Source organism: Bos javanicus, chromosome 22 (genome assembly GCF_032452875.1).
Source record: "Bos javanicus breed banteng chromosome 22, ARS-OSU_banteng_1.0, whole genome shotgun sequence".
Lineage (NCBI taxonomy): Eukaryota > Metazoa > Chordata > Mammalia > Artiodactyla > Bovidae > Bos > Bos javanicus.
In genome coordinates, this window is record NC_083889.1 from 25,585,267 (window position 1) to 25,599,244 (window position 13,978).

The following is a 13,978-nucleotide window of genomic DNA, read 5'->3' on the forward strand; positions in this document are numbered from 1 at the left end:
GTTAATACCTCCCTCTGCTTACAATGCAGGACACCAGGGTTTGATCCCTGGGTCAGGAAGATTCCCCTGGAGAAAGGAATGGCTACTCACTTCAGTATTCTTGCCTGGAGAATTCCAAGGACAGAAGAGCCTGGTGGGCTACAGTCCATGGGGTCTCAAAGAGTCAGACATGACTGAGTGACTAACACAGTCTTATTGGCAACCACCTTATCTCTGCATATTCCTTATTGTATTTGTTCAGGCTACTTCTCTTGCTCTGAAGACTGAGACTGAGACAGTAACAGGCAGGAAGGCCAGGGGCCTCCAAACAGGAAATAGGCTGCAAGTGTCAGAAATTTTTTATCTAAGTGGCAGGAGGAAACAAACTAGTGTTATATTTTTTCGCCTTGTCTATACAAATTTAAAAAGAGGGTTCTCTTAAAATTCTGTGTTGCCATAATGACACCTGGTTCCACCTGAACTTAACTTTTCTCAAACTTTGAGCTAACCAATGCATTTTTCTCATGAAACGTTTGTCTTAAGCTATGTTAATGTACTTTGCATTTACCCTAGACTCTGTCTTCAAGTGGGTTCCACCTAAAGGCTCAGAATTGACTTGAAAAACCAGTATGTTATAGTCGTACATTGTTCTCCTAATCTATGTTAATGAAACTATATTATTTGTTTGGAAATCAAGATTTCTTTCTTCAAGATTCATATCAATCGTTTTATGACTTGGGATGACTCACCTGGTGCCAGTGTTATCTCAATGCATGTTGTGGGTGAGGGGCCTGGTGCCAATGCTCTGAGTTTTTAAACATTTCCCTTCTCTAATTAGCAGACTGCTAGTAGCCATAGAACATGTGGCTAAAGACTAGCAAGGGGCACTCTTTCTGCCCCCTTCTAATGTCTATGTCAGAAGCTTTCTCTATCTCTTTTATACTTTAATAAAACCTTATTACACAAAAACTCTGAGTGATCAAGCTTTGTCTCTGGCCCCGGATTGAATTCTTCTCTGGAGGCCAAGAATCCCAGTGTCTTTTGTACTTCAGCAACAACCTTTCAAGACTATGAGGTCTAGAATCTAGAAGTTAGAATTCTAGAATTATTAATTACTGTTTAGGTCACTTTAGGTGTCATTGTCTTCTTTTCATCCACGTAATAGAGTTGTGAAGATTTAAGATAATTTGCATTAATAAAGAGCTCAAGCATATATTAAGTGATCAACAAATGTTAGCTATTATGATTAGGTAAATCCTACTTGTTTTCACTGACTAGCTCAAACGTAAAGTAACAAGTTGATTTAAACCTAACAAATCAACTTAAATCTAACTTTAGTGCAGTGTTTATGAGAGTTGGCTCTTGAGATGGACTTACTGGATTAAAATCTGGCTTTACCATTTTCTATCCATGTGTCCAGGATAAATTCCTCAGATGTCTGTGCCTCAGTTCCCTTATTTGTAAAATGAAGATGATATTAGTATTTGCTTTACAGGGTTGTTCTTTCCTTTTTTTCCCTGTAAACACCATTTATTGAAGACACTGTCTTCTCTCCATATATACCCTTGACTCCTTTGAGATAAATTAATTGATCATATATGCTTTTATATATGTGCATATGTGATTTATTTCTGCACCCTCTATTCTGCTTCATTAATCTTTGCATCAATTTTTATTCCAATACCATACTGTTTTAATTGCTCTACCTTTGTCATATAGTTTAAAATCAAGAAGCTTGATAGTTCCAGTTTTGTTTTGTTTTCTCAAGGTTGCTTTAATCATTCAGGGCCATTTGTGATTTCATACAAATTTTAGGATTGTTTGTTCTGTTTCTGCAAAAAAAAAAAAAAAATATGTCATAGCAGTTTGATAAGGATTGCCTTGAATCTATAGATTTCTTTGGGTACTATGAACATTTTAACAATATTGATTCTTCCAGAATATCTTTCTATTTATTTGTTTCTTCTTCAGTCTCTTTCATCAGTATCTTATACTTTTCAGTGTATAGATCTTTCTCAGTGATGGTTAAATTTAGGGGTTTTCTGGAGGAAAAAATAAGATCATCCCTGGGAGAAGCTGAGAAAATCTGGTACCATTCTCATTGCTTACTCCAAATTTTATTTCTTATCAAACTAAGGTTCTCTATGGTAGTTTCTGTGCTTATGTTTTTGTGGGATATATTTATCATCAAACTACATCTACCTTTTATGTAAATTGGATTAATTTTCCCCTTTGCTCCATGACAATGAAAGGCATACAAAATCAAAGTTTTTTTCTAACTATAAATTCAGCCCTAGTTAAGGTAGGCCCTCTTCCTTACATGGATTCCTATTAGTGGTTCAGATTAACCATTTGGTAAAGATTCATTTTTAAGTGATGATCTTAGTGTTGCATTGGTTTTATTCAACTTTCTACATGCCTGAACCTAATAATCTTCTAGAACAGGCTCAGGAAACTACAATTCATGCACCAAATCTAGCCCACTTCCTGACTTTGTAAGTAAAGTTTAAATGGAAGGCTGCCAAGTTCTTTGACTTGCATATTTTCTGTGGCTGTTTTCACTCTAGAAAAACAGAATAGAGTAGTTTTGACAGACACCATTTGGCCTCAAAGCCTAAAATATTTACTGCCTGACCCTTACAGATAAAGTCTGCTAACTCTTGTTCTAAAAAATTAATTTATTCCCTAGTGAAAGGGGGATGTTCTTTCAACAAAAACTGCCAGATGTGGGATTTCAATGGCTCAACTTTTGTTACTATTTTGATATCTGTTTCTACTGTGAACACATATACTCTACTATGCTAAGTGTTTAGCTTGTATTTATACCTGCCTCAAACAAGCCAACTAATTTTTTTAAGTCATTCAGTCAATTTTAAAGCTTTTTTTCTAATTCAAGGAAACTGTTTCTGTGTCAACATGTAGTTAAAAAAAAAAGGTTGAATAAAAATGCTTTACTGGTTGTTGTCAAATGCAGAAACAACCTTACAGTGAGATATACTAACTATCAGCACTTACATGAATTCTTTTTAACAATCCATAAAGTCACATGAGTAGTAAAGCAAATCAGAATTTTTAGGCATTCATGTCCTACCAAGATATTTTTAACCATCTCTCTCAGCTGTCTTCAACTCAATGCATACGCCCACCATCCTAAACATCCGAAGAGTCTGTCATTTTCATATCTTCACTAAAGTCATCTCTCTGCTTGAAATTCCCCTCTGCCTAACACTATTTTTATCCCTAAAACTCTCTATTGATAACATTCCCACTCAAATGTCATTCACTGCAGGATATTTTTCTACAATTACATCCAAAATTATTTTTATGCTACTTATTTCTATTGGGTATTGTAGATAGTTCTCTTCAATGATTACAGTGTCAATTTCCTGAGGACAAAAAACAATCTGTGGGATTTAAACACCAGGAACCTAATTCTAGAGCTCCTGCTTATATTGCTCCAAATACCTCTGAAGATTGGGAAAGAAATAAGGAGGGCCTAATTGTTTCCAGATTAGGGGAGCTGGAAGATAAAACAAATAACTAAGAAGTAAAAATTCTGATGTAGGGAACAGTATTGGGAGGAAATCACTATGTAGCTTCCCAATTAGTAGAAATCTCCCTAAGACTATTTAGACATCATTGTAGAGAAGCTGATGAAGACATCTGCTCAGTGTTTAACAACTGACATATCAATAAATGATTGTTAGACTCATTCAGACTTAGATTTCAACAACTTTATGTAAAATGATGATAATTTTCTCTATGAACATGATTTTAGTGTTAGCCAAGTAATTTTAAAAATACAGCTGAAGTAAAATAGAGATATAAAGTCTTTTTCCTGAAAAAAATATTAGATATTCAGAACTCTTACCATGTCTTCTCTCATCCAGGTCAATATTTTCAACTTAAGTTTAAAAATGAGAATATATATGCATATATACATATATATACATACATGTATATATTATGGGATATGCATATATACATGGGGCTTCCCAGGTGGCTCAGCAGTAAAGAATCCATCTGCCAATGCAGAAGATACAGCTTTTATTCCTGGGTCAGGAAGATTCCCCTGGAGGAGGAAATGGCAACCCACTTCAGTATTCTTGCCTGAAAAATTCCATGGACAGAATAGCCTGGAGGGCTACAGCCTATGGCGTCGCAAAGAGTCAGACACGACTGAACAACTGAGCACATACACACATATATGGGATTCCAGACATTAATATATGTACATGTATATAACTCATAAAATACATCCATTAAAAGTTATTATGTAAAAATGATAAGTGAAATAACACCAATATTATGCATAATTGGTACCATATCAATAATCACCTCTAATACTTTGATAGACATTCAGTTCAGTTCATTTCAGTTCAGTCACTCAGTCGTGTCCGACTCTTTGTGACCCCATGAATCGCAGCACACCAGGCCTCCCTGTCCATCACCAACTCCCGGAGTTCACTCAGACTCACGTCCATCGAGTCAGTGATGCCATCCAGCCATCTCATCCTATGTCGTCCCCTTCTCCTCCTGCCCCCAATCCCTCCCAGCATCAGAGTCTTTTCCAATGAGTCAACTCTTCACATGAGGTGGCCAAAGTATTGGAGTTTCAGCTTTAGCATCAGTCCTTCCAAAGAACACCTAGGACTGATCTCCTTTAGAATGGACTGGTTAGATCTCCTTGCAGTCCAAGGGACTCTCAAGAGTTGTCTCCAACACCACAGTTCAAAAGCATCAATGATAGACATAGGCACACACAATTCTTTCTTTCAGTAACACTGCCCCCTCCCAAAGTTTCTACACAAATCTGAACAGGAATGAGAGACAACCCAGATCATCATGCTCTCCTAGTAACACCATCCTTCCTTCTCCTGCAAAATTACATTTGCTATTCTACTGCCATCAGCATCTCAGACCAGAGTTCATGTAATCATTTCTGTTTATGTCAGTGACTGCAAGAAGGCTTTACCAGCAAGGAAGATCTTAGTCTGACCCACCTCCTACTTTCCTTGACTCCTAAGACTGTTATGGTCTTGCTCAACCCTTGGACTTCTTGGCTCCAGAAAATTAACTCATATTTTCAGCCTTTTTACTGAGTATCACCTTAACCACTTACCTGGAATTGAATCCTAACTCTTCCCTAAAGACATGGCTTCCTCATGTCCTTCTTTAAGCTGTGGTAGTTTTCTCTCCCATAACTCTTTGAGTCTGAAGTTAGTATAGATCTCCCCCTTCAGTGTTTTAAGCTTCTTTCAGATTATGATTTTTCTATGTTCCCTAAAATATCCAGCTTTGTAGCTCATGTCATTATATTCTACAGCCTGTCTCTATTCTGTGTTGTAACCAATGACACCCTTTGGTGTCAAGGGGGAAGTTTCCCCCTTCCCCATTCCTGAAGATTTTAGCATATAAGCCATTGTTACTTTTTCCAATCTAAATTTTGTGAGAATTCTTTGTGATTTTAATAATGATCTGAACACTTCTTCCAGAACCCTGGCTTCTGAATTCCTTGACTCTTCATCCTTCAATAATCTTGTCATCCACACTAAGTCACCCACTCTCATGGACATAATCTTGATATTTTCATTTTTAATAACTATATCACCTCTACAATCTTAATTACAGTTATTCAGTTTTCCACTTATTAACTCATTATCCATCCAGCTTCAACAATCCTTCAAGCCCTCAAGACTTATTATCTATTGATCTTAGTGATTTTTACTCTTATAAGGTGAAATAGTATAATCTCTCATTTGCATGAACCCTCAACTCCTTTATCTATCCCTTTCTTCTTTCTGTTCTAATTACTTTCCTCATCCTCAGATGACAGTCTTATTTCCTATTTTACCAAGAAAATAGAATCACATAGAAGGGGACTCTAGTTGTACTAATAATCGCATCTATTAAATCTATTTCTATGGCCTATATATACTACATTCAATACTACTTTTATTATGGATCATCCAACTGCAGCCCCTATAAAGACCAACCACCTCACTTATGGAAAGGAGTCCAGGTCCTCTCTCTCTCATCCAGCCATTGTTTCTTCTATTCAAAGAATCCTTGATGTTTTCTGTAATGCATTTTTACCATCAGCATATAAACATGCTGTAATATTGTTCATGTAAAAACAGAAACAAAAACCATTCTTCACCACCACCCACCATACTCTGCTATGTATTGTTCTCAATCTCAGCTCCCTTTCAGGAAATCTTCTCTTCCTCTTTCCATGTCTTCTTCCAATGTTTTGAAGCCACTGCAGTTAGATTTTCATTTTTACCACCTTACCAAATTCTCATCCAAATGCCACCAATGATCTCCATGTTGCCAAATCACCTTGTCAATTTTCAACCATCTTACATGACTATAAGATTTATTTGAGAGAGTTCACCTAAAACTCCTATTGGAATAGCCACACTTGGTTTTGCTTTTCTACCCTCTCAGTTCTCTTCAAATTTCACAGTTGAATTCTGCCTTATCTGAGCAAGCTCTACATGAAGGAGCATTCCAGGATTCAGTCCGTGGATACCATCTTTTTCTGTCTACATATTCTCTCTAGATGACCATACAGTCATTCCTTTAAAAGTCATTCAATACCACCTATGCACTGATGATTCAAGAATTTCTTTGTTCAGTCAGACTTATATATCCAGCTGCCTCATCTTTATTTGATGTAAAATAGGCAACTTGGTCTTAATATGCCCCAAACAAAATTTCTGATTTTCTCTTAAATCTATTCCTTTCTTAGTCATTTCCATGCACTCTTTCACATGGTCAGGTTAGTGACTTGGGATCATCTTTAACTACTTTCTTTCTCTTATTCACTGTGTCAATCATCTACAAGTCTTAATTGTTCTGTCTTTTAATTATTTCATCTCTCTTACCACTATCATCCTGTTCTAAGTCACAAGAATTTCTTATTTTGCTTTATGAAATAGCCACCTAATTGATCTTCTTGCATCCATTCTTGCCATTTTAACCAAGATACGGAAATAGTGTAAGTGTTCATTAATAGATGGATAGATAAAAAAGTATGCACACACACATGCAAATACCTATAGTGGAATATTATTCAGCCATAAAGAAGATGAAAATCTTGCCATTTGCAACTACATGGATAAAATTTGAGGAAAATACACTAACTGAAATAAGCCAGACAGAGAAAGACAACTACTATATAATTTCATTTCCCTGACCCATTTATAAAATTCAAACTCATAGAAACAGAGAGTAGATTGGTAGTTGCCAGGGATGAGAGGGAGGGGGAAGTAGCTAAAGATGATTAAAGCATACAAACTTCCAGTTAGAAGATGAAGTTCTGAAGAGCTAATATATAGCAAGTTGGCCATAGTTAACCGTATTGTCTTGCACACTTAAAAGTTGTTTAGAGGATAGATCTTAGGAATTCTTAAGACAAACAACAAGTGATTCTGTGAGGTGATAGATGTGTTAACCACCTATTATGGTAATAATTTCACAGTATATACATATTTCAGATCACCATGTTATATACGTTAACTTTACTCAGTCATGTGTCAATTTTATCAATAAAGCTAGGAAAAAAAGAAATTCTGAATCCACAGATAAGTGATGCTTTTTAAAAAGTCTACTATTTAAAGACATTGTGCAATTCATCATGCAGATAGTCTAAGGATAACACTTTGTCTCACTGATAGAGATAATGTATATGATACGTCAGATCATTAAAAATAAAATTATTTTAACAAGTGTTGACTTTTCAAATAATTAATCTGCTTCTACAAAGAAGTCAGTATTCTTTTTATTCTTTTAATATTAGGTCACAAATCATTTGTTGGTTTACAAAAATTATAAACTGTTTACTCTCAAATTTTCCTGAGGGCTGAGTATTATAATGAATTACAATAAACATGCTATGGTGTTCTAAATCACAAAAACCTCTGTTAAAGTCACACAGCCAAAGGCTAAAGGTGAACAGTTTTAGTAAGCAATAAAATTAATGTTTCTTTCTTTTTTTTTTTCTTAATGAAATGCCCAATTAGTCTGCTGACCCAAAGACTGATTAAGAAAAGAAGGAGAAAAGTGTTGAACAAGTAGTAATGTATTCCAAATACTTAAAAATACTTAAAGGAAAAAAAAAATACCACTGAAAGAATCCAATTTGTTAAATTTGTCTTTCCTACATAATTAGGTTAGGGGTGAGCCAACACTTACCATTGAGTGGGTTAGTACTAAATTACAAAACTTCATATACTACAACAGAGTCAGCAGAAAGGATCTCATCTCTCCAGGGCTTGTAAGTGCAACTTGTCAGAGCAAGCACAATCTGTTTCTGATGGAATATTTATATTACATGTGCAGTTCTCTTCATCACAAGAGTTTGTCTCTAAATTAGCACAGACCCATGACTTCAGTTGGGACCATGACCTTTAATTTCCACTTGCCTGTGTTTTGAGGTTCCTTTGTGAACATATAAAACTGTTAGCAGGTGAAATTTTGCTGGTTTGGGGCAATCAAGAGATGGAGTTTAAATTGTAGAATGAGTTCTTATTCAAACATTTTAAAACTTACTATTGTGAATTTTTGTTCTCTCAAGTATTTGTGATGTCTGTGTTTAATTCATCAATGCCTCTGAAGCTGTTCATGTTATAGAAGATAATAATAAGTAATAATAATATTTTATAGTAATCAACATAGGAGGCTTCCCTGATGGCTCAGAGGTAAAGAATTGGCTTGCAGGGCAGGAGACACAGGAGATGTGAATTCAATCCCTGGGTCAGGAAGACCCCTGGAGTAGGAAATGGCAACCTACTCTAGTATTCTTACCTGAAAAATCCTATGACAGAGGAACCTGGGTAGGCTACCATCCAAAGGGTTGTGAAGTGTTAGACATGACTGAGTGACTAAGCATGCAGCACAATCAACATAGTAACCATTTATTTAAGCTAAAAACCCCCTCCAGGGTGTAAAAACTAAATTTCACAATTTTTCACTTTGTCAGTGAGATATTTGTCCATTTCTGACTACTGTAGCTAAGTTTAGTGACCCACAAAGCAAGAAGTATCCCTAAATCTTTCCATTTTTAGAGCAGTCATGTGACTCTGAAAGTAATCAAATTTATGTATGAAGTTAAATGGAAATTATGCCTGATATCAGGATGAAATAAGGAATGTTAAACAATATTAGCCTTACAATTGACTTTAGACCTCAACAAACTCCATCCTATTATTTTACATATGAGAAAACTAGGACTCAGAAAGATGTGTGATATGTTCCTCGGTGACTGGTTGGAGAAACCAAGTTCCTTGGAACTCTGTCATCTTTCCTGTTTGCCATTCATAGCGTTAATCTTAGTTTTAAGAATCAAGGACTCTTGGTACATTTTTGCTTCTCAGAAGCAAAGAAGAACTCAATCAGATGACTCAATGACATGCTTTTGGCTCAAATTTGGCATCTCCCAAAAAGTAGCAACCATTCTGCCCACTAGCTTCATGGATGTAGTGTAGTGGAAATGAAAGATTATGAGGCTCGATGGGTTTCAGTGTACTAGTTATGGTCATGTAACCAACAAATGTCTAGCTCATAAGAAATATTAAAACATTTGGGAAGGGTTTTATGGTAGTTTTCAATGGAGGAGACTGTGTAGATCTTAGAAACTGAGTTCTACTTCTTTCAGAAGAAATATCCTCAGAGTGAAAGTAGTTCAGTTCACCAGCTAACACAGAAATATCCCTTAAAACTCTCAAATCCCCTTTGCTCACAAAACAAACTTCTGGTCTGTAATTTGATAAACTGAATGGATTTTCTTACCAGAAAAGTTATGCCCCATGAAGACAAATAGTTCAAGGTTATAGGCCAATATATCTCCAATTTTAACTGTCATTCCGGTTTTTGAGATATTCTCTGGTGAATCTAGCTCACTTCAGTTCCTCAGATGATTGCTAAACAAATGGATCATAAAGAACTTCTCCATGCACAGTCACTTCATGCAATTATGAAATGATTTACTACCATGTTGAGCAAGGAAACTGTAAATGGTTTTTCTTATGTTAGACAAGTTCACAGAAACCTTGAAGGACTATCTCCCAGCAATAGGGCACAAAATCGTCCTCCAGTGGGTAAAAGTGTTGGGTTTGGAAGATTTTTTCACACTTCTTCAAGTTCTGAGACTTCCTGAAAGGACAGGAAACTCAGCACAGTTAAGGATCAGAACGGTCTGTTGGTGTCACTATATATATATATATAAATATATATATATAAATATAAATTCCTTTGAATATATATATTCAAAGGAATTTGGTTATTGGGGTATCTCTGTTGGATTTTATGAGACTTTTTACTTGATTTAACCCTCTTGGTGATTCTGAGGCAGATAGAGATGATTTCAGTTACAGTCTTAAATCCCTGTTTAAGACTGTTTATCAGACAGGAAACAGAGATACAAATGGTTTAATCAAACAGTACAATTCAGTTTGCAACTTCTATATAATTTTATATGTGTTCTTAATGCAATATCCTCTTAGCACTTGGGGGGCTTTCAGCAGAGACTGTATTTGTTCCAGTAATTTTTTGAGAGTAGCATCAGCCTTTTAACTAGAATCAAGTTTTAGTATGGGGCAAAATTGCCCCGCTTTTATTCTTGTTGGATAATCAACATTTTTGGTAAAGATACATTTATAAATTCATAGTTGTTGTTTGCTCATTTAATCATGTCCAACTCTGCAACCCCTTGGACTGCAGTACTCCAGGTTCCTCTGTCCTGATTATTGCCAATCAATGATCACATTTATTGTCTATTTCTTCTAAACTATCAGTTCATGTAGCCAGAACTCATATCCTTTTTATGCAGTATTTTGTATCCAGTATATGTCCTATTGCTGCTGCTGCTGCTGCTAAATCGCTTCAGTCGTGTCCGACTCTGTGCGACCCCATAGCCGGCAGCCCACCAGGCTCCTCTGTCCCTGGGATTCTCCAGGCAAGAACAATGGAGTGGGTTGCCGTTTCCTTCTCCAATGCATGAAAGTGAAAAGTGGAAGTCAAGTCGCTCAGTCGTGTCCGACTCTCAGCGACCCCATGGACTGCAGCCTTCCAGGCTCCTCCATCCATGGGATTTTCCAGGCAAGAGTACTGGAGTGGGGTGCCATTGCCTTCTCCGATATGTCCATAAGAGCTTAATAAATAGTCATCAGTAAGTGAAGAAGATCTTAATATGTGGAATATTAAGTGAAGAAGATCTTAATATGTGGAATGTTGAAACCAATCAGGAAGAATGCACTATTCACTTTTTTTTTTTGGTCACAGAATTCCTTTCAGTGCACTTAATTGAGAAACTGTTCCATTTACCCTTACATGAGCCAAAGAATCTTGCTCAAATTAAGAAATAAAAAGTGTCATTAAAAACAATAACAACCATTTGCATCTGTCCTATTTAAATGATAATCTAAATAGTATTCATTTAAGACAAGCATAAAGAGAGAACAATAAAACCCTTAACAAGAGATGTTCGGTGTTTTGCTTTTCTGTACAATTTAAAAGAATCCAGGAGAATTTTTAAGCCTTTTCTAAATTTATCTTTTATGTGATAATAGTTATCTGATAGTCTATCTTCATTTGTTTAGTGAGAGTCATTGATAGATTTATATCCTGATTAATATATGTTATATGTACTATAACATACATTAACTTTTAATTTTACAGTGTTTACATGATAACTATTTCTTCTCATTTATACTGGGGATATTGAAAACAAAACAACTGAAGTATATTGTGTTGTGTCATAAACTATTATACTCTGTGTAATAGGGCTAGCATGGGAAGTCAGATGTTCATATGCCAAGCTCACATGTTCTTTCTACTGCATCAGGGAACCCAAGATTCCATAGTTGGTCAAGATACTGGTATGTCTTATTTCCAGCTTTATGATTCCCATATCAAGTGTAATTCCACCCCTCTCTACCATCTCACGTCTGAGATCCTGACATTCACAAAAAATATCTACAGTCTTTAAGCTGTTTGTTAAAAATTCATAATAAGCAAATATATCATGTTCAAGTTCTCTCTTTCTCTGTTGAACAAAATGGCAGAGGATCTGAACTTTTCCTAATTTTGAAAATAAATTTTATTTGTAAATATAATCCAGGTTGGAAATTTAAAAAAAAATTTAAATATAGAAAATATGCAAAAAGAAATGAAGGGAGTAAGGGAGGGAAGAAAGGAAGGAAAAAAGCAAGAATAGAAAAGGAAATTATATCAAAATAAAGAAAATATCCTAACATTCCCCCAAAATCCTGCTGCTCTTTTCTCTGTTTATATATGTCAATTACAGATATTATAGTTAGCTATATATTATAATTTTTTAATAAAAATGAGAATGCACATGCCCTAAGGCCACCAGTATATGTAATACTGTTTGCTGTAGTAATTTTGTCATAGAAAAGAAATTGCTAATAATTTGAATATTTTTGAGTAAGAAATTGTTAAGCAAATTATTTATTTGAGCATTTATTTCTCATGAAATATAAATCAGTTATGCTTTTCATAAGTTAGATTCATATATATACTAGCCTGGAAAACTGACTATAGTAAAAATTGATAAGTTAAAAAATAAGAGGAAGTTTCAGAGTAATAATTTTAGTAGACTCACATTTATGTGTAAAAGATTTTAAAAGATAGAAAAAGGCATTTGTGTTACTAGAAGCATAGAAAAAAAACTGGCAACATGTGTGCCAATCTGTTACTGCAAGTTATTTTAAGAGATTTAGATCTGGAGCAAAGAAGGAAAATATATTCTATTTTATTCTCTTTATATACCTCTGCATTGTTTAAATTGTTTGAAATCTATATTACCTTAAAATTAAAAAGAAAATCTTCATGCTATGTTTTAAAATTTCTACTGAAATCAAACCTAGACTGCCATAGTATTATGAAATATTCATACTATATAGTAATACAAGTTAAAATAGAGTCAAACTATCTTTAAAAAAAAAAAAAAAAAGGTCTAGAAAACCTCCAAATAATTAGTTAATGACACACATACAAAACCATAGTTGTGCCCCTTGGTCATTTTTCTTTAAGTTTTTTTTTTTTCCCTAAATTGAAGTATAATTGATTTACAACAATATATTAGTTTCAGGTATATAGCCCCATGATTCAGTTGCACATATATACTTTTTTCAGATTCTTTTCCTTTATAGGTTATTGTAAAATATTGAGTATAGTTCCCTGTACTATACAGTAGATCTTTATCTATTTTATATATAGTCATGTGCATATGTTAATTTAAACCTTTAATTTATTCTTCCCCCTGCTTTCCCTTTGGTAACCATGTTTATTTTCTGTATCTAAGAGTCTACTTCTATTTTGTAAATTAGTTAATTTGTATCATATTCTAGATTCCACCTATTAGTGGTTATTATATGGCATTTGTCTTTCTCTTTCTGACTTACTTCACTTAGTATGATAATCTCTGGGGCCATCCATGATGCTGCAAATTACATTATTTCATTCTTTTTATGGCTGTGTACACACACACATGTATATATATATATGTATGTATACGACATATCTTTTATCCATTCTTCTGTCAGTAGACATTTAGGTTGTTTCCATGTCTAGGCTATTGGGAATAATGCTGCAATGAATCATGCTTTTGGAATACAATCAAATGTTTTATCAGGGTTCTCATAATTGTCAAGCAGCAGAGAGTTGAAATTCAAACCTGAACAATGTAGGTATCTTATACATTAGTAGAGAAATTGGGGGGGGGCAATGTATTGAAACAAAAGAAGATTTTATATGAATGTACCACACAGCAGAGAAACACCTATGATTGAGCATCACCTCATCTCAAAGTTTTGGAAAGATATATGGATGTAATTTTTTCTTTTCCTTTAGAAAATGTTGTTACCTTAGGTTGGTTCAGTTCAGTCAGTTCAGTTCAGTCGCTCAGTCGTGTCCGACTCTTTGCGACCCCATGAATCGCAGCACGCCAGGCCTCCCTGTCCATCACCAACTC